At 36.2% G+C, this 24,346-nt stretch overlaps 1 long non-coding RNA gene across 1 annotated transcript; it reads right to left on the minus strand.

The window, feature by feature from the left end:
- Positions 1 to 1,311: 1,311 nt before the first annotated feature.
- LOC135154890 (uncharacterized) lies at positions 1,312 to 11,428 on the minus strand. The gene is made up of 3 exons (XR_010294302.1): positions 11,372 to 11,428; positions 4,639 to 5,392; positions 1,312 to 4,002 (listed from the first exon to the last, which is right to left on the minus strand). It is a non-coding gene; the product is annotated as an uncharacterized LOC135154890 (long non-coding RNA).
- Between the last annotated feature and the right edge of the window lie 12,918 nt (positions 11,429 to 24,346).

The raw sequence follows: 24,346 nt of genomic DNA on the forward strand, positions 1-24,346 counted from the left end.
TGCGATTGATCCAATCAATCGCAACTATGGAAAGCCAGGAAAGTCAACATATTAAATGCATGTTTGCTAAAAAAAATTCTAGATATGAATGTATATATCCATAAATTTATTGATTTCTTGACAATTTGGTGTGTTCTCCTTTGTTTACAAAGGACATTTTGCAAATTTTCTGTAGAAAAAAATATGACACTGATGGATTTCCATAGAGTTACGATTGATCGGAGCAATCTGAACTCTTTGTACAACGGGGCCCAGGTGTACCATCAACAGGTGACCCGGTCGGGTGATGCGAAGGTGCAACTTGTGCACACTTGCCCTTTCACTTGCTTTGATTCCTTTTTACGCGAGTTAGGATATATACATTGATATATATTTTGGAGATCAGAAAGCACTTTCAAATATGATAAACATAATGCATCGTACAACATACAGTTGTGAAAAGTCACTGAGAACTGTTTTAAAAGGGAAAGCTTGATCTTCATGCTGAGCTTGGGCGGTTAAAATGACGTCACTCATGTGCACGTCGACTACATTATGATTTAGGAGAACCGCAGAATGGATGTGGTGAGGTTCTCGATTCTGATAGTTGACGTGAGTGAGGACCCGAGGCATATGGCAGGCCAAAAAATGATGTCATCTCGTACCAGTCATCTATGACGACATACATATCTAAAAGTGCTCAATATTACCAATGACATACATGTATGACCAATCCCTTCGGAATCAGTGTCATTGGTGAAACTACTGTACATACACATGTACACGGCACAGCATTGGCCTGATAAAAGGTAGGGCAACAGTGTATGTACATGTACATGGATCTGTATGTTCTACTTGTGTTTCAAGCTGCCTGTACCCTCCCCCCCCCCCCCCCACACACACACAAATATAGGCCCAGGCATGTGTAAACACACCCCTGACCCTTGGAGCAACAGGTCGTTCTGTATACATACTGTAGGTCTACATGTATCTATGGCCTTTTTACAGTATTATACGCTACATACATGTATATGTGTGTACGTACATGTTCATATCTATGCGGAAGTACATTTCAAAATTTGTGGTTCTACAGTAACGTATCCTACAACTACATGATCTGAACAATACAATGCAATGCATCTGTATTATCAGGGGATAAACCTATAGCAGGGGGCTTGGAACGGTTCCTCCCCCCCCCCCCCCCCCCCACAAATGCTCAAAAGATCGAGCGAAGGAAATTTTTTTAATGGCCCCCCAAATTCCCCATTCACTGCCATGTTAAAGCTCATCCTATGCAGCATTATTATCTTTTATCTTTCTTTTCTTTTTTTTACTGTATTTCTACAATGTAGAACTGTATACTGCCATAAAAAATACAATTCTTTGTCCTTTAAAATTAAATAAAGTATTGTTTTCAATTTCAGTCACTGAGAAAAAAATGTCCTGTGAATGCACTACTATTTATAGGGACAATGATAATATTGAGCTAATTACTTGTGCAGCTGATGTCCTTTGCATTTTCTTTGTAAGTTTCTGCTCCCCCCCCCCCCCCCCCATCCATGAGTCATTGTCTGTCAAGTTCTTAGAGTACATGTATACATGTATATTTAGCTTTTCTGCACCCTTTTGTGGAGATGCATTTTAGTCTTGTAGGGCATATTCTTTTCTCTTTGTACCTCAATGTGTTTACATGCATAATACAGTAAACAGAATCCTGTGAGTCACATTGCATGTTGAACAAGCAGGTATGTACATTATGTAGGCATACCGTCTGGCTAGAAGAAATGGGGTAGTGTCAGCGCAAGACTTATTCACATTAAATCCATTTGGGGATATTAAAGGACAATGAAAGTGAGTACCCCAAAAGCAAAATACATGTAGATGTGCCTGAACATGTAATGTACTGTTCTAAAGGAGTTCAATAATTTCTACATGTATGTAAATGCCTACAAATGTGCAAAATGGCACAAATTGGTAGAATGATTCACACCATACCCGTCAGCAAAGTTAATTTGTATGTGAATGTATGGGAAGGTTCACACCATACCCGTCAGCAAAGTTAATTTGTATGTGGATGTATGGGAAGGTTCACACCATACCCGTCAGCAAAGTTAATTTGTATGTGAATGTATGGGAAGGTTCACACCATACCCGTCAGCAAAGTTAATTTGTATGTGGATGTATGGGAAGGTTCACACCATACCCGTCAGCAAAGTTAATTTGTATGTGGATGTATGGGAAGGTTCACACCATACCCGTCAGGAAAGTTAATTTGTATGTGAATGTATTTTACATTGTCTCCCCCATCCCCATCCCCCTCCATCCCATCCCTGCCTTCCCCTTACCCTTCACCTTAATCCCTACTCCCTTATTTACCCCTCCCCCTCCTCCTTTAATACTATTTCTCTTTTTTACTACATGTACTGTACTAGAACAAGCACTTTTCATGTGTTCCAAAATTGTACATTGGCCCGTACAATCATGCGAATCGTAATGCATTCTAAGCACATTTACAGCTAATGAATGACTCATGTGTGAAAACTAATACCCCAATAATATCACACTTGCAGAGCAATATCAGCTTTACAAGTGTCATGAAAAGTTTCACTCTTAATAACTAGTCTTATTTCTCAATGCAAATCAGTCAAAATAAACAAGTTTTATTTGTCTGGTCTTATTCTAAAATTTCTGTGATATTCATCTGGAAAACAAAAGAGACCTTGAAACAAATCTGATGACAGAAAACATTTTACCTGTACCTCTGCCAAGTGTATTAATACACAACAAAAAAAGAAAAACACTGCAAGGTTATTTAATAATAAACACAGAGCTAGGTGTTTATTGTTGTTTTTGTTTTGTATTGTTTTACACTTCATATTAAGGAAAATATGGGACAAATTTGACACGTTATCATTGATGAAAGAAAGGGTGACCCTGGCCTGTGACATTCATTGAATTGACTCAAATCCAGGCCAACTGGTAAACAAAAATATCAGTATTAAACCACATTTGACCACTATACTAGCCCAAATGACAACAATTCCCGCAATTCAGCCTTGAAAACAGAAATTCTGAGATCAGCATTAGCTCATGTGTAGAAGAAATTTTAAAACATGAGAAAAACAAGCAATACAAGAGGTGATTGGCAATGTTGCATTTTATTTTCAAAAATAGTACAAATACCTATAAAATTAGTGGCTTAAAATATTGCAGTGAGAAAATTCATAAATTATGCAAGTATGACGACAAATCCACTCCCTTGTTCTGCAAAATTGCCTGTCAAAATCTCTTGTTGAGTTTTTTATTACACGTATGCTTGCGTTTGAAAGACGTTTATTTCTATGATCAACAAAAATTAGATTGAACGCAATCATGGTTTGAATTAACATCTTTGAAAAATGTGCTTCTTGGGATAATACTGTTTTAGTCATACAGCAGTACTGTAGGGTTCCAATTCGTAATTTTGGCATGTTAAGTGTAAAAATTGGGAGGCAGCATAGCTCAGTCGGTTAGAGCGCATGTTTCGGATGAGATCGTAGATCTCAACGTGAGGGGTTCGAGTCCCGCTCATGCCGAAACGCATCTAACCAAAAAATCTGATGCTATAGCGTAGTGTGTTAGGGTGTCTCACCACTGTATTCAGTGCAGGTGTGAATGCAGTTGGATAACACTCCGTCCATCGGAAAGGACGCAAATGTTGGTCCCGTGTATAGGAGAGTCACAACCTATGCATGTTAAAACCATTCGTCAACGAGTAGGGTGTTCACCTGGTGTATTGCACCTGCCGGTCCCGGCAAAATTCAGGTCAAGTCAATCTTGACATTCGTATGCAATAATAATCAATATAATGATTGTGGGCATTAACGGAAAGACAAATCAACAGAAAACTATAAAGATAATGAAACAAAACAACTTTATGAACATACCATCATCAATGACAGCTACAGTGACTCCTTCTCCAGTTATATTATGCTTCCAGATTCCTGTTACATTGATATCCATTCCTATATTCTTTGAGTTGTGCTGGAATAAAGATTGAAAACAGATAAAGAGAATAATTATTCAAGAATAAACAATTCAAAGGCACATTTTTGTGAGGTGTGTGTCATACTAAAGTCTACAATGAAAGGGAATATTTAACATTTGAAAGAAAGAAAAAAGCGTCTTCCAGTACATGTAACTTGTCCTCAAGCAAGAACAAAGCATACCCCCAATTTTTATGTTTTTCTTAATAGGGGAAGCGAATTTCTATAAACCCTATGCAAATCGTTTCTAACAACAACGGTTTTAAAGATAATATTTTAATTTCAGCTGATGGGAATAAGAAAAGATTGAGAATATGATTTAGCATAAAAAAACAGGGGGCTGTTTCACAAAGATTGAAGTCACACTTAAATTCCAAGCTGCGTGCGGTTTTAAAGGCACCATCGCATTGTTTGAATTAGGTTAAGAGGATGCGTGCTGCTGCGTTTCAATCAATAAGATTGCGTGTCACATATCAAGTGCGCATCTGCATTTTTAAGACAACTCTTAGTTACTCTGAACTCTTTGTGAAACCCCCGCCCCCATCACCAGTCATGCTTGTGTGTAATGTGAAACAACAAAAAAATAACAAGTTGGTTGTGTAAAATCTGGCAAATCATTGCAATCAATACTTACTAAATGCCATTGATTTGAATAGGATGGATCCGTAAATACTAGCGACCTCTTGAATCTCCTTCGTATAGTTTGTTGATTGAACCACTCAATCTTTGGATGCCTCGCGAGGGCGCTCTCCGCTTTACTACGAATCTTCCCCACCAAGTCTCTTTCCATGCTACCATTCAACGCTTCGTGGTAGCTTTCTGCGGCAAATAGATAATGTCCCATCAGCTCGCCGACCTGTCCGTAGCTTTTTAAACCCAGATCCTCCGCGATTTCATCGGCTAGAAGATCGACATGAGTCCTGTTCACACTTTTTCTGTGTGTCTGATGCTGTATTTTAACCGCCCAAGATAGCGTTTCGTCTCCCAGCCCATCCTTAGGAGCGTTCGAAGTGCCCTGCTCCACGTGGTCACTAGAATGGAAGTCCAGATAGATAGCGCCAGACGGGTGCGCCAACATAATCCAGAATATAAAAACGGTGAGTTGGACTTGAAGCTGGACGAGAACGCAAGAGCACCTACCATGCTCGCGCGTTTGTGTCGACTCCATGACGGAATGTCTCAAGTCCCTGAGGGTGTCAAGAACCCCCGTTGTTTGGAGCACTGGAAAGGGTTGGTGCTGCCGCTCCTATGGACCAGGGCAGAATGGGGGAGTCAGCCCCCTCAATGCACCAAGCAGCACAAAAGTTTATGGGTGGGCACACAATGTTTGGCAATGACATAGAGCAGTCCAGATAAGATGGCGTTTTGATAAAACAAATTCTTAGATCCTGCAGAAAATAGGAGGAAGTAGACAAGAAAAAAAAGGTTTAATATAAAAACTTTTTATTAACGTAAACACTGTTTCGGCACGAATGCCAGGATGATAAAAATAGACATGACACTTGATTATAAACAACGCTTCTTCGTATATGTATGTTTACATTTTGCATGTACATTAAAGGACAAGTCCACCCCAACAAAAAGTTGGTTTGAATAAAAAGAGAAAAATCCAACAAGCATAACACTGAAAATTTCATCAAAATCGGATGTAAAATAAGAAAGTTATGACATTTTAAAGTTTACTTAATGTCACAAAACAGTTATATGCACATCGTGGTCGGTATGCAAATGAGGAGACTGATGACGTCATCCACTCACTATTCCTTTTGTATTTTATTATGTGATATATGAAATATTCTAATTTTCTCCTCATTGTCAAATGAAACAATGATTAATTCCTCCCTGAACATGTGGAATTAGCATTGTTTAATACTATATGGTTTAGTCAAGTTTGTCCTCATTGTCAAATCTGTAAAAAATGAAATATTGTATAATTCAAACAATAAAAGACAAAAGAAATAGTGAGTGATGGACATCATCACTGAGTTGTGCATATCACTGTTTTGTGAAAAATAGCAAAACTTTAAAATACCATAACTTTCTCATTTTACATCCGATTTCGATGAAATTTTCAGTGTTATGCTAGCTTGATTTTTCTCTATTTATTCAAATCAACATTTTTCTGGGGTGGACTTGTCCTTTAATAATAATATAGCATTATAATGAGGCATTGATTATCTACAATGTCGTTGTCTATTCAATGGCAACCCATCACCCCAGCTATTAATGTAGCTCCAGCTGCTAAAGGCGCTTGGTGGTTGGTGTATTCAAGGAATTAATCCTGCGTACCCATTCACCTCACCTGGGTTGATCGAGTGCAGTACAATGTGGGTAAAGTTCTTGCTGAAGGAAACGGCTGGGATTCAAACCTATATCCCTCTGATTAAAAGACGAGAGCCGTATAACCACTAGACCATGACGCCACCATGAATTAGGAATCTCATTCAACCTATCCATCCAAACATAATTTTACACAAAAAATGGTCAAGAGGTCATGCATCAACTTCAAATAAATAGCTGTGATTGTACTGGATAGGATGTACATGTAGGCCTTCAAATAACTCCCCCCCTCCCCTTCCCAAAACCTTTCTTCACTTTTGGAACTCCCATATTCATTCTTCCTCATTCACCCATCTCCCTTTCACACTTCCAATCCCTCTCCTTTCTCTATTTTGTTCTTCCTCTTCCCTGAATTCTTGCTTTCACTCTGAACATTTTACTTCCACACACAACTGTAAAGCTGCATCATCATTCCTTCCTCCAGTAATCTGTTTCAGTGTTGACATTGTTGCAAAATAGGTCTACTAGATAGTCTGCTGGCACAGACCCTGATTGGAACTTTGATCAACAAGTGTGCCTCCACGCAAAGACTAGCACATACAAAACTTGCTGTCCTGAGCGAGAGAGCCTTCAGTACACAAGGCATGAGTAGGCTGCACATTCATACCCTTAACTTGAGTGAAGGGTTTTGCCCAGCAAACTATCTACTAGATGTGTTGTACATGTAGCTCAGTGGATAAGTCTCCGGACTTTGAACCACAAGGTCCGCGGTTCAAATCCCACCGCAGCACTCGCATCCTTTGGCAAGGCATTTATCTAAATTTGCCATTCTCCACCCAGGTGTAGTACATGTATATCGGTACCCGGTAGGAAGGAATTCCTTGAATGCTTGAGCATCTGATCAAGATAGCCGTGCTAAAGCCGGGGTAATATAAAATGCAGTGCTAGAAACATTAAGCGCTAAATGTTGTTTTATTAGATCTATGTATGTACAGGTACTTCAAAATAAATACTGGTTTCATTTTCTTTTATTGACAGAAAGCTGATGCATTGTACATGTAACAGTGCTGAAATCGGTGCTGTCGGCCAAGTGTGAGATTACTTAAAACTTATTTTTAATATTAAACATGTTTTAATCAATTGAAATGTGATATCAGATTGATCTGGTATTAAAATGTACTACAAGGATCCAGAGGGGCCAGATACACGAAGCAGATCATATCTTTACGCACATGACTGGAAGTGGAACATGTTCTCGTGCTATGTTCAGATTCTCAATCAATTATATTGTATCACAGAAAGACGATGATCTTTGCACTTAAGTTTTGTATTGCATTTTTATGTTGTTTACAAGCTTTTTTCCATGCAAACTTTATCAAAATCGATCAAGGGTTTCAAAGAAATTTGATTCAATTTCTCAAAACATACACACAAAAATTAGGACATGGATTTACCAAAAGAATATAGGGCCTATATATAGTTCCAGATCATTTATGAAACCAGCCCGTGTACTGCATAAATTAAAAAAGGCCTTTTATTTGTTTGCTATAAACAAGGGGGAGGAAATGGGTCAGTCCCCCGGGGGGGCCACTTCCATTGACGAGTGGATACCATGCGCGACCACGGGGTCTTGAAAAGCACCCTAAACACGTATTTTCCAAAATCTGAAAATGTACCCCTTAACAAGTATTGGCGTGCGAAACCCTACCCTTAACAAGTATTGGAAACAAATACTATTGGCAAGTATTCCCAGAATTGAGCCCCTAAACAAGTACAGCGATGTATTTTCCATATTCTGAAAATGCACCCCTTAACAAGTATTAGAAACAAAGCGATACTCTTGGCAAGTATTTCCTGAAATGAACCCCTAAACAAGTACAGCGATATTTTATTGTTATGTCACGGGTCCGTCGGTCGTCGGTTTTACCTTTACATGTACACCATTATTTTGGTTTAGTACGGCCCCACCTATCACACCTCGCGCAAATCGGACTCTGAACACGTAGTGTTGGGGCAAAAAGGACATCCTTTATAAAACATTTTGATTTTGTTTTATCATCCCCGCATATTTGACCCTAAACACGTATATTTTTCTGAGCGAAATAGATACCCTTTTTTCAATATTTTTGTGTTTTTGACACCCTTATCACGTTACGTACGTAACGTGCCCTATCTTGAAAAAGACATCCTTTTTACGTGTTTTTTTGGTCGCGCATGGTATCCACTCGTCAATGTAAGTGGCCCCCCCGGGGTCAGTCCCTCTTTTTTTTTACATAGTTGTGCATGCGGCGGGGATGGATTGCATGATTTGTGTACGCAGCCGTGTACGCGCTTGAATGATACATGACACACTTCAAATGGAAATCAAGGGTTTTCTGGCAATACACTTGTGTCCCCTGATCACGATGTCTTCAACATAAAAAAGATGCAGGCGAAAAAGACTATATAAGGGTCAGTCGGCACATTTTTACAATATCAAATTGGAGTAAAAAATGTAAAGTCGGCAAGTTTGACTCGGGTCGGTCAGGTTTATATAGCAAACAACCTTTCTATTGTTTTTTTCTTTTCTGCTTAATAAAACTGCCAAGAATAGAAAGGCAGGAATTCTTTTGAAATGACAGTTGTTAATAATGGAATGGCATTGGTATTGTGCACAAAAGGCTAGAGTGTAATTGAAATCAGCCTATTCACGCACATCCAGGTCAACACTATTCAGATAATTAAAAACCTATTCAAACATCCTAAATATGATGTATGACCTGTAGATATGTACATTAAAAGTGACTGCTATCTACAAGCGGAACAAACAAAGAACATGCTCATTTTGATGATATTATTCTGATTTGGTTGATTTATGGGGTCACACGACATTTGCTCCGGCGACAATTGCTCCAGGCTTTATTTTGTATAAGATAGGTTAGCCCTGGTTGCAATAGGGTTTTATCTTAGGTTTTATTTAGGATTAGGTTTTCAGGATAGGGCATAGTGTTAAATCCAGTGTTGAAGTTGGCCATTCCATTAGTGAGTGGAATTTACAGCAGAGCAATTGTCGCCGGAGCAAACGGCATGGAACCGATTTATAGATACAGGACCTGGACATGATTGAATGACAATCGAGTAGACATCTTTCAATTGGAACACTAGACAACTATTCAGATAGGGAAATGCATCAGAGCTCATCCTTTATTGGAAACAAAGTCCAGATGAAGTCTGACTGTGCTCTTTACTCCACAGCATCAATGGCAAATTATTAATCAATTTCTATTCATGCCTGATGCCACCAAACGCATTTTAATCAACAGAGTGCCAGGATCAATCTTGATAAACTGAGTAGATGGGAACGGAAAGGTTACAATATAATGCGTGTATAGTGATCACACAGATGAATTGTGTTTATTACAAGCAGGCACTGGTATTAAAGAGGCAACAGGAAGGGGCATAAAAATCAGAAAATGGAGTACAATGTACATATGTATGTACATGTATATCAAAAAGGGTATTTAAAGTATGATTATATAGACCCTGATTGAAACTTTGATCAACAAGTGGGTCTCCACGCAAAGACTATCACATATTAAACTGCCTGAGTGAGAGGACTATCAGTACACATGGCCAGGGTATAGGCTGCACATTCAGACCCTTAACTTGAGTGAAGGGTTTGCACAGCAGACTACATTATTCCACGGTGTTTTCTATTCAAGTTTTTAAAAATTATTTCTGAGTGTTAGTCCTTTAGGACCTGCTTTGTTAATAGTTTTTGTTGTTTTGGGTTTTTTTTTTGTTACATGTAACAGAATCCTGTGTCTGGCTACAAGAAAGAGGGTAGTAATACTAGTTTGCATTATAACTGGATATATCCACACTGAATCCATTTTATTGGGGGTATCCAAGGACAATAAAGCTTGCAAAACCATGCAAAATAAAGGCACCCTGAAATGATATTAGAACAAGTATTAAAAACAAATGTGATTTGACAGTTTCAACTCCCTAGTTTCATCCAACACACCCAATTCCCTTTGTACAATCTGCAAACTACATACATGTACCCCCCCCAAAAAAAAAAAATATATATATATATTAATAAATAAATAAATAAATAAAAACAAATAAATAAAATCCACTGATTTTACTGTCTAAAAATTGGATCCACATACAATATTAAACAAAGATAGCCAAAAATGCACAGTTGCAAATTATATTGAGGAAGAAAAAAATGATAATTCATAACCTGGCCCTTACCCACGCTCCAATATTTTATGTACACTGCATGGAAGTGTACATCTATGTACATTATATTGTACAAGCCTGCATACCCACTTTGTGCACAGGCACAGTCCCTACTTGAAACTTTGATCAAAAAGTCGGTCTTCACACAAGACTAGAACATACAGAATTTGCTGTTTCTTGAAACTATGGTAATCAACAAGTGGGTCTCCACACAAGACTAGTGCTCATTTCAAACTGGCCGTTTCTTGAAACTATGGTAATCAACAAGTGGGTCTCCACACAAGACTAGTGCTCATTTCAAACTGGCTGTTTCTTGAAACTATGGTAATCAACAAGTGGGTCTCCACACAAGACTAGTGCTCATTTCAAACTGGCTGTTTCTTGAAACATCAACAGGTGGGTCTTCACACAAGACTAGTGCTCACATAAAAATTGCTGTTTCTTGAAACTATGATCAACAAGTGAGTCTTCACACAAGACCAGCACATAAAACGTGCTGCTCCTTGAACCTTTGATCAACAAGTGGTTCTTCCCACAAGACTAGGGCTCACATAAAACTGGCTGTTTCTTGAAACTATGATCAACAAGTGGGTCTTCCCACAAGACTAGGGCTCACATAAAACTGGCTGTTTCTTGAAACTTTGACCAACAAGTGGGTCTTCACACAAGACTACATGTAGTAGAACATATTATTATATGCTGTTTCAATTTCAGGTGAGAGGGCCTTCAGTACAATAGTCATTGAACAGGTAGTAACACTTGAACACGAGTGAAGGGTTTGAACAGAAGATTAGTGCACACTTGAGGTTAAATTCAAGAGCATGTCACCTCCAAGAACATACAAACTACAGATTACATACATGTCATGTCCACAAAGGTGCCCCGTGTTATAATACAGAGTATTCCTGGACATCTAAAGCAATCAAAGAACAAAAAATATGTACATGTACACAGGGTTAAGGTTTAGAGAATAATTGATCACCTTTTAAGGTCCAAAGTTGCCATTTTTAGACAAAGAACTTGAGAAGGGGATGGGCTTTTGTCGTTTGTCATTATTGGCATTTCCTGGCTCAGTGTGCGTGCATTGTCAATATGATCTGAAGACTCAAAGGACAATGTGTACCAAACAATGCTGTAATTTGGAACACAAACACAATAAAGCCAAGGGCACAGTAAAAGTAAACACGATTGTTGATTTTTTTTTTCACAATAACACAATACTATGTACATGTAGGCCCTAAAGTTTGACTCAAAGTGAGTATCACAACAGCCTAATGCATGCCCTGTAATGTAATGTACATTCAAAGCATACATTAAAGGACAAGTCCACCCCAACAAAAAGCTGATTTGAATAGAAAGAGAAAAATCAAACATGAATAATGCTGAAAACTTCATCAAAATCGGATGTAAAATAATAAAGTTATGACATTTTAAAGTTTCGCTTATTTTTAACAAAATAGTTATATGAACGAGCCAGTTACATCCAAATGAGAGAGTCGATGATGTCACTCACTCACTATTTCTTTTGTTTTTTATTGTTTGAATTATACAATATTTCAATTTTTACGAATTTGACAATTAGGACCCCCTTGCTTGAACCACAAAATGTTAAAACAATGGAATTCCATGTGTTCAGGGAGGAATTAAACTTTGTTTCACATGACAGTGACAAGAAAATCAAAATATTTCATATAATAAAATACAAAAGAAATAGTGAGTGGGTGATGTCATCGGTTCTCTCATTTGCATACCGAACAGGGTGTGCATATAACTGTTTTGTGAAATTAAGCGAAACTTTAAAATGTCATAACTTTCTTATTTTACATCCGATTTTGATGAAATTTTCAGTGTTATGCTTGTTTGATTTCTCTCTTTCTATTCAAATCAGCTTTTTGTTGGGGTGGACTTGTCCTTTAATATATAAAGTACATGTACATGGAGAGACCTACACGTGTACTCTCCATAGTCCATACAGTACGTGAATAGGCCTGTATGCTTTTTGCATACCCTATACTGTAGGTGCACATACATGTACATGTAATGTAGAGTCTAAATGTATACAAATGTCTGTACAATTGTACTTCTACTCCTTGAATCATATACATGTAGATCAATGGAGATCACGATTAACCTGATCCTCACTACGTGAGTAATGAATTAGGCAAATATATCAGATTTGCTTTTAAATAGCTTTCTGTGCAATTAAACACAAAAGAGTGATTGCAAAAGATAAAGAATGAAAATTTATATTGTATCCAGATTGACTCATGCTGACAAATCATTCACGCATTGAACATGATACATACATGTACATACATGTCCAGTACATGCATGCATGCAAAATAACATGGAGGCTAAAAGTCTATGTGTACCATGTCGGCTATTTACACATCATTAAAACAGATGAAGGCCTAGTAAAGTCGATCATGGACACATACATGTAGGTTGTATGTACATGTAGTTCAAGAAATTGATCTACATTAATCTGAAAAGGGGCAGACATGAACAAGGTTATTGGTTCCAATTAATAAACTCCCACAGAATTCACACTTCCAACTTTCTTGAGCCTACAACAATTAAGGCTCTTATATTCTCGTACATCATACAGGTGCACTCTTCTTGCTCAACACCTGAAGTTCATGAAATATGCTTGTATGGGGTGAATCCCACTTCATGTACATCATGTACATGCATGTAACTCCTTTAAAAAAAATCATTATAAATTCATGTAGGCCTAACTACTTGAAGTATCTTGCAGACATTTTCTTGTGAGTACTTAATGGACAAGTCCACCCCAACAAAAAGTTTATCTGAATAAAAAGAGAAAAATCCAACAAGCATAACACTGAAAATTTCATCAAAATCGGATGTAAAATAAGAAAGTTATGACATTTTAAAGTTTCGCTTAAGGACGTTCCACAGTTATGTTTGTGCGCATTATGATCTGCGCATATTTAACACTCCGCGCGCTGACGTCACAATGGATGAACAGGTGATTAATTAGCTGTGGGTATGAGCTGATTTTTCTCATCCTCTGCATCCTAACTGCAGGTCCGATGCGTTATTTTATGAAGCTAAAAGAATGGAATTATTCCATGGACCATTAAAAAAAATATCTCTACAATTTCAAAATACTTTACTCTGCAGTACTGCCAAGAATCACGAATATGACCCCGAGTTTGAATAAATGGTAGTCGTGGTTTTTAATTTTTCTTCACATAGATACAAAGCATTTGGCGCATTTTTGGTGTTTTAAAAAGCACGTTTGCTCTAATAAAAATGCTGATAGTTTTAAAACAAACACATGAACCCCTATTTTTTAATGTTTGTACCTCTTAAGTATAGCTTCCTCTACAACTTTGCAAATTTTGGTGAAAATGACATGGATTTTGAATAAAGTGCAGCATTTATTGTACTTTTGTAGTCTGTTATTGAAATTTCACATTTTTGAGATTGGGTTTTTGTTATCTTTTACGCCATTTTTAAGAACTGACTGTGCTGTTAGACTTAAAGTTGCAAACAAATAGCACAATAATTAGATTCTCTATTCTAACGATACAATTATTAACTCTCTTGCGATATTTGAAGACTTTTTCATGTATTTTGACTGAGTAATAGAGGTTTAAACTCATTGTAGTATTCTTGCGAGGTCTAAAAATGCCAAATTCTTTTGAATGCGCAATTCTTAAGAACATCAATTTGGGTGAACTTTGAAGCTCTATAGCAAAAAATCAAGCACATGGACCTATGTTAATACTTGCATATTTCGAATATTAAGGTTCTAAAGTATCTATGTGCAAAGTTTGGTGAAAATGACATGGATTTCACTTTAACTGTGGAACGTCCTTAATATGCACATCCTGGCTGGTATGCAAATGAGGAGACTATGACGTCATCCACTCACTATTTCTTTTGTATTTTATTACATGAAATATTCTCATTTTCTCCTCATTGTCAAGTGATACAACGATTAATTCCTCCTTAAACAAGTGGAATTAGCATTGTTTAATACTATATGGTTCAGTCAAGTTGGTCCTTATTGTCCAATCTATAAAAAATGAAATATTGTATAATTCAAACAATAAAAAACTAAAGAAATAGTGACTCACCTAGTTGTGCATATCACTGTTTTGTGAAAAATAAGCGAAACTTTAAAATGTCATAACTTTCTTATTTTACATCCGATTTTGATGGAATTTTCAGCACTATGCTAGTTTGATTTTTCTCTATTTATTCAAGTCAGCATTTGCCTGGGCTGGACTTGACCTTTAACTTTGAATAGCCAAATCACTTACATTGTTTTATCTAAATACTTTGTAGAATGTAAACAAATACCCAGGTATTCTGTTTTCTGCGATCAGGTGGACCGGAAAGCACTGGATATTGGAAATAGGCCATTGTACCTGCAACAAAAGTGTATCAGCTCAGCATTCAGCCTTGGCCAGAGATTGGGGCAAGGTTTTGTATTGGTAAAGTTGATATCATATAGAATACACTCTGTTACTCAGTCGTCTGGATCATTTTGAGTCAATCTCCATTCTATGAAATAACTACATACTACTAGTATGTTATACATGTACAGTGGAGCTATACATAGCTATAGTACTATAGGCCTACTATAAACCCTGCTCAAATCATGCCAATCAGAATTTGAAGCAAGACTCAACAAAGATGATACATAATAATAGTCCAATGCTATTTTTATTGTGCAATTAATTAGTTTGTACATGTAGTATGTACTGTACTATAGAGGGAAAAATTGCCCTGCTCAAACCATGCCAATCAGTACAAAAAAAAACAAATTATGGTGTGATTAAACTCATAGTCCAAAATGCAACAATTATTGGGACAACAGTAATAGGCAAATAGGTACCTGCTCAATTCATGCCAAAGGGTGCAAAATTACAGAAAATAATTAAACTCAAGAAAGATGTTACAATCACAGTCAAAAAGCTATCTTTTTAATCATAAGTTTACTATAAAAAAATCAATTGTCTCACTGAAATCATGCAAATCAGAAAATTTAAGCAAATTATGGTGGAATACTCTATATGAACTCATGAAATATGATACAATGAATTTTTTTCTTCTAATGTTTATGCATTTTATTAAAGATTTGTTTGTTATGACATTTTGAACAGGTGAAGTGAGGAAAATGAGATTCATGAAAGGGTGCACAGGTAAATGAATTGGAGGAAGTATCTATGAACCTTCTGTAGTCTGTAGTACAGTACATGTAGCTTTTATAAAGAACACAGGATCCAGGAAGCATTTCATGCAGTGCCATGTCGGGTACCTTCTATCACAAATTTGTGCTCATCCAATCAGACAATAGGTTTTCAGTAGCTTATAACAGTCCTGAAAACTTTATTGCTGCTATCACGCTTCATGAAACAATGTCCAGGAAGTGAAGGAGATCAACAGGGAAGAGCAAAAAGGTGTTAAATGATGGTGATAATGAAATTGAAAAGATATGATTGATGTTGGGAAGGAAATACATACTGTCCCATATGGAGATACACTAGTCTATCTTCAATCACAAATTTGTACTCATCCAATCAGACAATAGGATTTCAGTAGCTTATAACAGTCCTGAAAACTAATCTTGCTGCTATCGCACTTCGTGAAACAATTCCCAGAAAGTGAAGGAGATCAACAATGAGCAAAAAGGTGTTAAGATGATGCAGGTGATAATGAAATTAAAAAGATATGATTGATGTTGGGAAGGAAATACATACTGTCCCATATGGAGATATACACTAGTCTACCTTTAATCACAAATTTGTACTCATCCAATCAGACGATAGGATTTCAGCAGCTTATAACAGTCTTGAAAACTTTATTACTGCAATCACACTTCGTGAAACAATTCCCAGGAAATGAAGGAGATCAACAGGGAAGAGCAAAAAGGTGTCAAGATGCTGGGGATAATGAAATTGAAAAGATGTGATTGATATTTGAGAAGGAAATACATGCCCCATATATATTGAGATACACTAGTCTGCATGCAGACTCATTTGACACTAACAAATTAGCCCTACATGTATACATGTCTAGAGTGAAGACTAGAAGCCAAAGGCTTTATCGGAGCATGTATCCTAGTAGGATCCACATCAAAGCCAGCCACAGTACATAGTGCATCTAATGCCTTTGATAGGCCGTTGGCCTTTGTTAAATTCCACACATTTGTATTCTCTGTATGTGGTGTGATCTCATGTACGTATATGTGCCTTTTATCACTGACATATTGTCTTTTTATGCAAATGTGAAATAAATTGAATTAAAATTGAATTGAATGTAGTCTCATTGCTTCAGACTCTGCATTATGCACTATGCAAATTGCGAAAACCAAGGTCTGCAGCCAAAGACTAGGGAAAAACAGGATATGGATGAGGAGATGGTGTGAAAGGAACTATTAAAAGAAAAGGTCTTGTGATTTAAATTGGAAAGAGAGGGTATTAATATTAGATTTGTATTGAATTGGATTTTGCACTATTTTTTTTCAAATCTCGCTTTAAACAAAAGGATTGAAAAATATGTGTGAAGAATTTAAGTTAAAAAGTTGTTTGAAGATAAACATGTACATGTATGCTAGCAATTATTTCAAAATGAGTCTGCGCAGTTCAATCCAATATTAAACATGATAACCCGGGTTCTGTACAAAAATAAAAACATTTTAAACAATCCTGGAACAGGAAGAAATGGATGTAGAAGGTACATTTTGAGCAATAACATAATAAGAGTTCATACATCATTTTTCAAAAGTGTTCTGTTTTGTATATTTTTAAGTCTCTTTTGTGACACAGCCTTGTTTTTTGTTTTTTTAACTATCATCATGACAATCTCATGTTATTTCATATATACAATGTATTCCAGCAAGATCTACTACACAAAAAACAATAGTTGAAAGATAAATACAAATACAACAAGAGCAACCAAAACAGAAGCACATCTAAACTAAAAGATAGAGAATGTTACATGAATGACAACTTTTCACAAGTTCTAATCGACACCTTTGATAAATAACAAAATATCAAGTTCTCTTTTCAAAAGCTAATGCTAGTAGGTCTTGTAAAAACACAATAAAATTTGTAAAATGTGATGCAACTTTTCCTGTAGTCTATTCTAAATGAAAACTTTTAGAAAAAAAAAATAAAAAATCAAGCAAAAGGGTGATCAAGAAAAAAAGGGGTACAGACTACAGGGAAAACAATCAAAAGACCTTGAATCTTGATTATACATAAGCATGTTAAATAGTGCATTGTAAACAAGAATTAATCGCTCACTAATTTTTTCTTTTTTGGGGGTGAATCAAGTTCAAGTTTCAATATAGGGCCTAATTTCATTTCTCAACTCAATGTTACGATGGTTGCAGTTGTGGGAAGTAAAGAACAAAATAAGTTAGAGGGAGTAAGTTAGACGATACCAACTCTATTAAGTCAAGATCTAACTTAAATTTTAATTGTTACTACATGAAACGTTAGGACTGGACAAATTTGTACTCATCCAATCAGACAATAGGATTTCAGTAGCTTATAACAGTCCTGAAAACTAATCTTGCTGCTATCGCACTTCGTGAAACAATTCCCAGAAAGTGAAGGAGATCAACAATGAGCAAAAAGGTGTTAAGATGATGCAGGTGATAATGAAATTGAAAAGATATGATTGATGTTGGGAAGGAAATACATACTGTCCCATATGGAGATATACACTAGTCTACCTTTAATCACAAATTTGTACTCATCCAATCAGACGATAGGATTTCAGCAGCTTATAACAGTCTTGAAAACTTTATTACTGCAATCACACTTCGTGAAACAATTCCCAGGAAATGAAGGAGATCAACAGGGAAGAGCAAAAAGGTGTCAAGATGCTGGGGATAATGAAATTGAAAAGATGTGATTGATATTTGAGAAGGAAATACATGCCCCATATATATTGAGATACACTAGTCTGCATGCAGACTCATTTGACACTAACAAATTAGCCCTACATGTATACATGTCTAGAGTGAAGACTAGAAGCCAAAGGCTTTATCGGAGCATGTATCCTAGTAGGATCCACATCAAAGCCAGCCACAGTACATAGTGCATCTAATGCCTTTGATAGGCCGTTGGCCTTTGTTAAATTCCACACATTTGTATTCTCTGTATGTGGTGTGATCTCATGTACGTATATGTGCCTTTTATCACTGACATATTGTCTTTTTATGCAAATGTGAAATAAATTGAATTAAAATTGAATTGAATGTAGTCTCATTGCTTCAGACTCTGCATTATGCACTATGCAAATTGCGAAAACCAAGGTCTGCAGCCAAAGACTAGGGAAAAACAGGATATGGATGAGGAGATGGTGTGAAAGGAACTATTAAAAGAAAAGGTCTTGTGATTTAAATTGGAAAGAGAGGGTATTAATATTAGATTTGTATTGAATTGGATTTTGCACTATTTTTTTTCAAATCTCGCTTTAAACAAAAGGATTGAAAAATATGTGTGAAGAATTTAAGTTAAAAAGTTGTTTGAAGATAAACATGTACATGTATGCTAGCAATTATTTCAAAATGAGTCTGCGCAGTTCAATCCAATATTAAACATGATAACCCGGGTTCTGTACAAAAATAAAAACATTTTAAACAATCCTGGAACAGGAAGAAATGGATGTAGAAGGTACATTTTGAGCAATAACATAATAAGAGTTCATACATCATTTTTCAAAAGTGTTCTGTTTTGTATATTTTTAAGTCTCTTTTGTGACACAGCCTTGTTTTTTGTTTTTTTAACTATCATCATGACAATCTCATGTTATTTCATATATACAATGTATTCCAGCAAGATCTACTACACAAAAAACAATAGTTGAAAGATAAATACAAATACAACAAGAGCAACCAAAACAGAAGCACATCTAAACTAAAAGATAGAGAATGTTACATGAATGACAACTTTTCACAAGTTCTAATCGACACCTTTGATAAATAACAAAATATCAAGTTCTCTTTTCAAAAGCTAATGCTAGTAGGTCTTGTAAAAACACAATAAAATTTGTAAAATGTGATGCAACTTTTCCTGTAGTCTATTCTAAATGAAAACTTTTAGAAAAAAAAAATAAAAAATCAAGCAAAAGGGTGATCAAGAAAAAAAGGGGTACAGACTACAGGGAAAACAATCAAAAGACCTTGAATCTTGATTATACATAAGCATGTTAAATAGTGCATTGTAAACAAGAATTAATCGCTCACTAATTTTTTCTTTTTTTGGGGTGAATCAAGTTCAAGTTTCAATATAGGGCCTAATTTCATTTCTCAACTCAATGTTACGATGGTTGCAGTTGTGGGAAGTAAAGAACAAAATAAGTTAGAGGGAGTAAGTTAGACGATACCAACTCTATTAAGTCAAGATCTAACTTAAATTTTAATTGTTACTACATGAAACGTTAGGACTGGACAAATTTGTACTCATCCAATCAGACAATAGGATTTCAGTAGCTTATAACAGTCCTGAAAACTAATCTTGCTGCTATCGCACTTCGTGAAACAATTCCCAGAAAGTGAAGGAGATCAACAATGAGCAAAAAGGTGTTAAGATGATGCAGGTGATAATGAAATTGAAAAGATATGATTGATGTTGGGAAGGAAATACATACTGTCCCATATGGAGATATACACTAGTCTACCTTTAATCACAAATTTGTACTCATCCAATCAGACGATAGGATTTCAGCAGCTTATAACAGTCTTGAAAACTTTATTACTGCAATCACACTTCGTGAAACAATTCCCAGGAAATGAAGGAGATCAACAGGGAAGAGCAAAAAGGTGTCAAGATGCTGGGGATAATGAAATTGAAAAGATGTGATTGATATTTGAGAAGGAAATACATGCCCCATATATATTGAGATACACTAGTCTGCATGCAGACTCATTTGACACTAACAAATTAGCCCTACATGTATACATGTCTAGAGTGAAGACTAGAAGCCAAAGGCTTTATCGGAGCATGTATCCTAGTAGGATCCACATCAAAGCCAGCCACAGTACATAGTGCATCTAATGCCTTTGATAGGCCGTTGGCCTTTGTTAAATTCCACACATTTGTATTCTCTGTATGTGGTGTGATCTCATGTACGTATATGTGCCTTTTATCACTGACATATTGTCTTTTTATGCAAATGTGAAATAAATTGAATTAAAATTGAATTGAATGTAGTCTCATTGCTTCAGACTCTGCATTATGCACTATGCAAATTGCGAAAACCAAGGTCTGCAGCCAAAGACTAGGGAAAAACAGGATATGGATGAGGAGATGGTGTGAAAGGAACTATTAAAAGAAAAGGTCTTGTGATTTAAATTGGAAAGAGAGGGTATTAATATTAGATTTGTATTGAATTGGATTTTGCACTATTTTTTTTCAAATCTCGCTTTAAACAAAAGGATTGAAAAATATGTGTGAAGAATTTAAGTTAAAAAGTTGTTTGAAGATAAACATGTACATGTATGCTAGCAATTATTTCAAAATGAGTCTGCGCAGTTCAATCCAATATTAAACATGATAACCCGGGTTCTGTACAAAAATAAAAACATTTTAAACAATCCTGGAACAGGAAGAAATGGATGTAGAAGGTACATTTTGAGCAATAACATAATAAGAGTTCATACATCATTTTTCAAAAGTGTTCTGTTTTGTATATTTTTAAGTCTCTTTTGTGACACAGCCTTGTTTTTTGTTTTTTTAACTATCATCATGACAATCTCATGTTATTTCATATATACAATGTATTCCAGCAAGATCTACTACACAAAAAACAATAGTTGAAAGATAAATACAAATACAACAAGAGCAACCAAAACAGAAGCACATCTAAACTAAAAGATAGAGAATGTTACATGAATGACAACTTTTCACAAGTTCTAATCGACACCTTTGATAAATAACAAAATATCAAGTTCTCTTTTCAAAAGCTAATGCTAGTAGGTCTTGTAAAAACACAATAAAATTTGTAAAATGTGATGCAACTTTTCCTGTAGTCTATTCTAAATGAAAACTTTTAGAAAAAAAAAATAAAAAATCAAGCAAAAGGGTGATCAAGAAAAAAAGGGGTACAGACTACAGGGAAAACAATCAAAAGACCTTGAATCTTGATTATACATAAGCATGTTAAATAGTGCATTGTAAACAAGAATTAATCGCTCACTAATTTTTTCTTTTTTTGGGGTGAATCAAGTTCAAGTTTCAATATAGGGCCTAATTTCATTTCTCAACTCAATGTTACGATGGTTGCAGTTGTGGGAAGTAAAGAACAAAATAAGTTAGAGGGAGTAAGTTAGACGATACCAACTCTATTAAGTCAAGATCTAACTTAAATTTTAATTGTTACTACATGAAACGTTAGGACTGGACAATGGAACTTTGGAAGAATTGTCTATTTAGTATTTATAAATTATGACCACACCATCCATGCAAGGCCAAGATCAATAACATTATTACATTTAAAGTTACAGATCAAAATAATTCATGAAAATCATCTTAGCTCAGGTGATATTTTGGATTCGACTTTGTACTTACACAGAACACAGTTACAGGATTTTATAATCAACCTTTGTATACAAACACAGTTCACCAGTCTCAGGTGCGGCTGGCGCTAGCGCTCTGCCTCTACTCTGGCCAGGCCAAAACTCTACTCTACTCCCGTTCCACTGTGTGTTGTTAAAACTTATATACAGTTTATGAGTATGACTATGAGCTGCACCGTTCATTCATGTCCATTGGCTTGCATGCATGCGTTTGTAAACAAAACAATCTCCACTAGTCTAGGCACTGCCACTACAATCACTCACTCAAAAGTTTAAAAAAACACAAGTAAATATGTGAATCTACAGTAAAACTACTAAAATTATAACTCAGTTACCTTTGTTTCTTGATAATCTAGTGTCGAGAGTCCCAAAGGACCAACAAAACGATGATAATTAAGGACATTTTTACCTTATCTTTCCCAATCTCGTGATCCAACTAGAATTCAGAAACCAAATCAATAATTGATAGGTGGCCCTCTACGACAAGGGATTTACATGATTTGGGGGCGGTCGGATCAGTTCATTGGGTCGGATGCACTGATCTCTTCTGAGTGGGTCGGATGCGGATTGATCAAAAGTTTTGAGAAGCTCACGATGTAAAAGTATGACGTATTCGGTAAAACTAAGACCATCAATTTTCAGCCATGAAATAGATAATGATGGAAACAAAAACCCAAACCCTAGGCAAAAAAAAAGAAAAGTGGGCAATTCTAAATTGCTATATATTCCTTATTTATTATATTATTCGTTGGATTTTGTCTTATTATCCTATTCTCAACGCGCGTTAGCTGTTACATTTTAATATTGCCTTTTTCTTTTTGTGCGTGTTTTTTTTTTTGTCTAACGAATTCAAACTTATCAAACTGAGACATGAAAAATCATGACGGAGTGTAGCTGTTAAAGTTGGTGCCCATTTCTGTTTTTATGGGGGGCTTAGCTTTTTGTACGCTAAATGAACATTAAAAAAATATATATATCGTGAAAAATGCCAGAACTTATAGAGATATAAAAAAATAAGGAAGACAACTAATTTATGTGAATGCTAAACTTGTTGGATAGCCAATAAGTTTCAGGGCAAAGCGATATTTACGATTGTGGCCCTGCCGATCTGCTCTTCACTGAAAAGTGTGCATGTGGATGTGCAAATAAAAATTAATAATAAAAGATCAGAAGAATCTATAACTGGCCTGGAATCATGATTAAGAAGAAATCAAAGTTTTAACTAACTTACTATTTCTGTTGCTCGATAGGACCTGGTGATGTTGCCTCTGTGCTTTAAAGTCCAGTAAATGATAGTCCGAATGGGTATCAAACTGACAGTAACGAAATTACAAATTTGTTTCCAAAACTATATATGAACGAAAAAGTTCTCACGCGACTTAATCATAATATAAGCAACATTCAAAAGAAGTACCAGCTATAGTACTGCTGTAAATGCTTTGTGGTTATTGAAACGGTCGGTGCTAATGTGGCAAGTTTATAAAGAAATCCCCATCGAATGATGGTCAGCACTTGAGTGGCCATTCATTTGCTTTGTTTGGATATTTCATTATGATAGCCCACATGGTCATTGCTTTGTGATCGTTCAGAATTGGCCAGGATGTCCCGTTAATAACCCTCATTGAAAAAAAAGAGATCGGCGCGCGTAAAAGGAGATCTTTCGAGACCCCGTGTGAGGCCGACCCCGCTTTTTTCCACAATGATCCCATGGACAATAAACGGGCTCGTTTGCCTATGTTTTGTGTCCTATAATTATATATAGCTACTATAAGAGTCATTTATACAAAAGGCATGGCCCTGGGAACAATTTTCTGAGAGGGGTGCTGGTTTAGGGAAAATGACAAAAAAAAGCGGGCACGCTCCAAAATGAAAGCGAATTTGGTCAGAAAATACTGTACATGACAAGAAAAAGGGGGTTCTCGCCCCAAAATGGAGGTGACATTGGTCAAACTTCTACTCCTTAGCATACCAACATGATTTCCAGGGAGTGTTGCCTATACGCATACGTCTTAGGGGGTCTTCAGCACCCCCGCTTCCCAGATCATGTTTGTATGTACATGGTGATTTTTGTCAACATCGGTCCAAAAAAATAAAAAATGACAGATCAAAGAGGCATTATTGCTTTGTCTAATACTAATTTTCTTTTAGTTTTAGCGGGCGGGCTGAAGGCGCTGCTCGGGGTTGTGTAATCATATAGGATCTTTTTCTTTTATACATAGGAGGCCTAAAACTGACTGGAGAAAAAAAAATAGGGAAGAGTGATTAT

The sequence above is a fragment of the Lytechinus pictus genome, chromosome 8, assembly GCF_037042905.1.
Source record: "Lytechinus pictus isolate F3 Inbred chromosome 8, Lp3.0, whole genome shotgun sequence".
Lineage (NCBI taxonomy): Eukaryota > Metazoa > Echinodermata > Echinoidea > Temnopleuroida > Toxopneustidae > Lytechinus > Lytechinus pictus.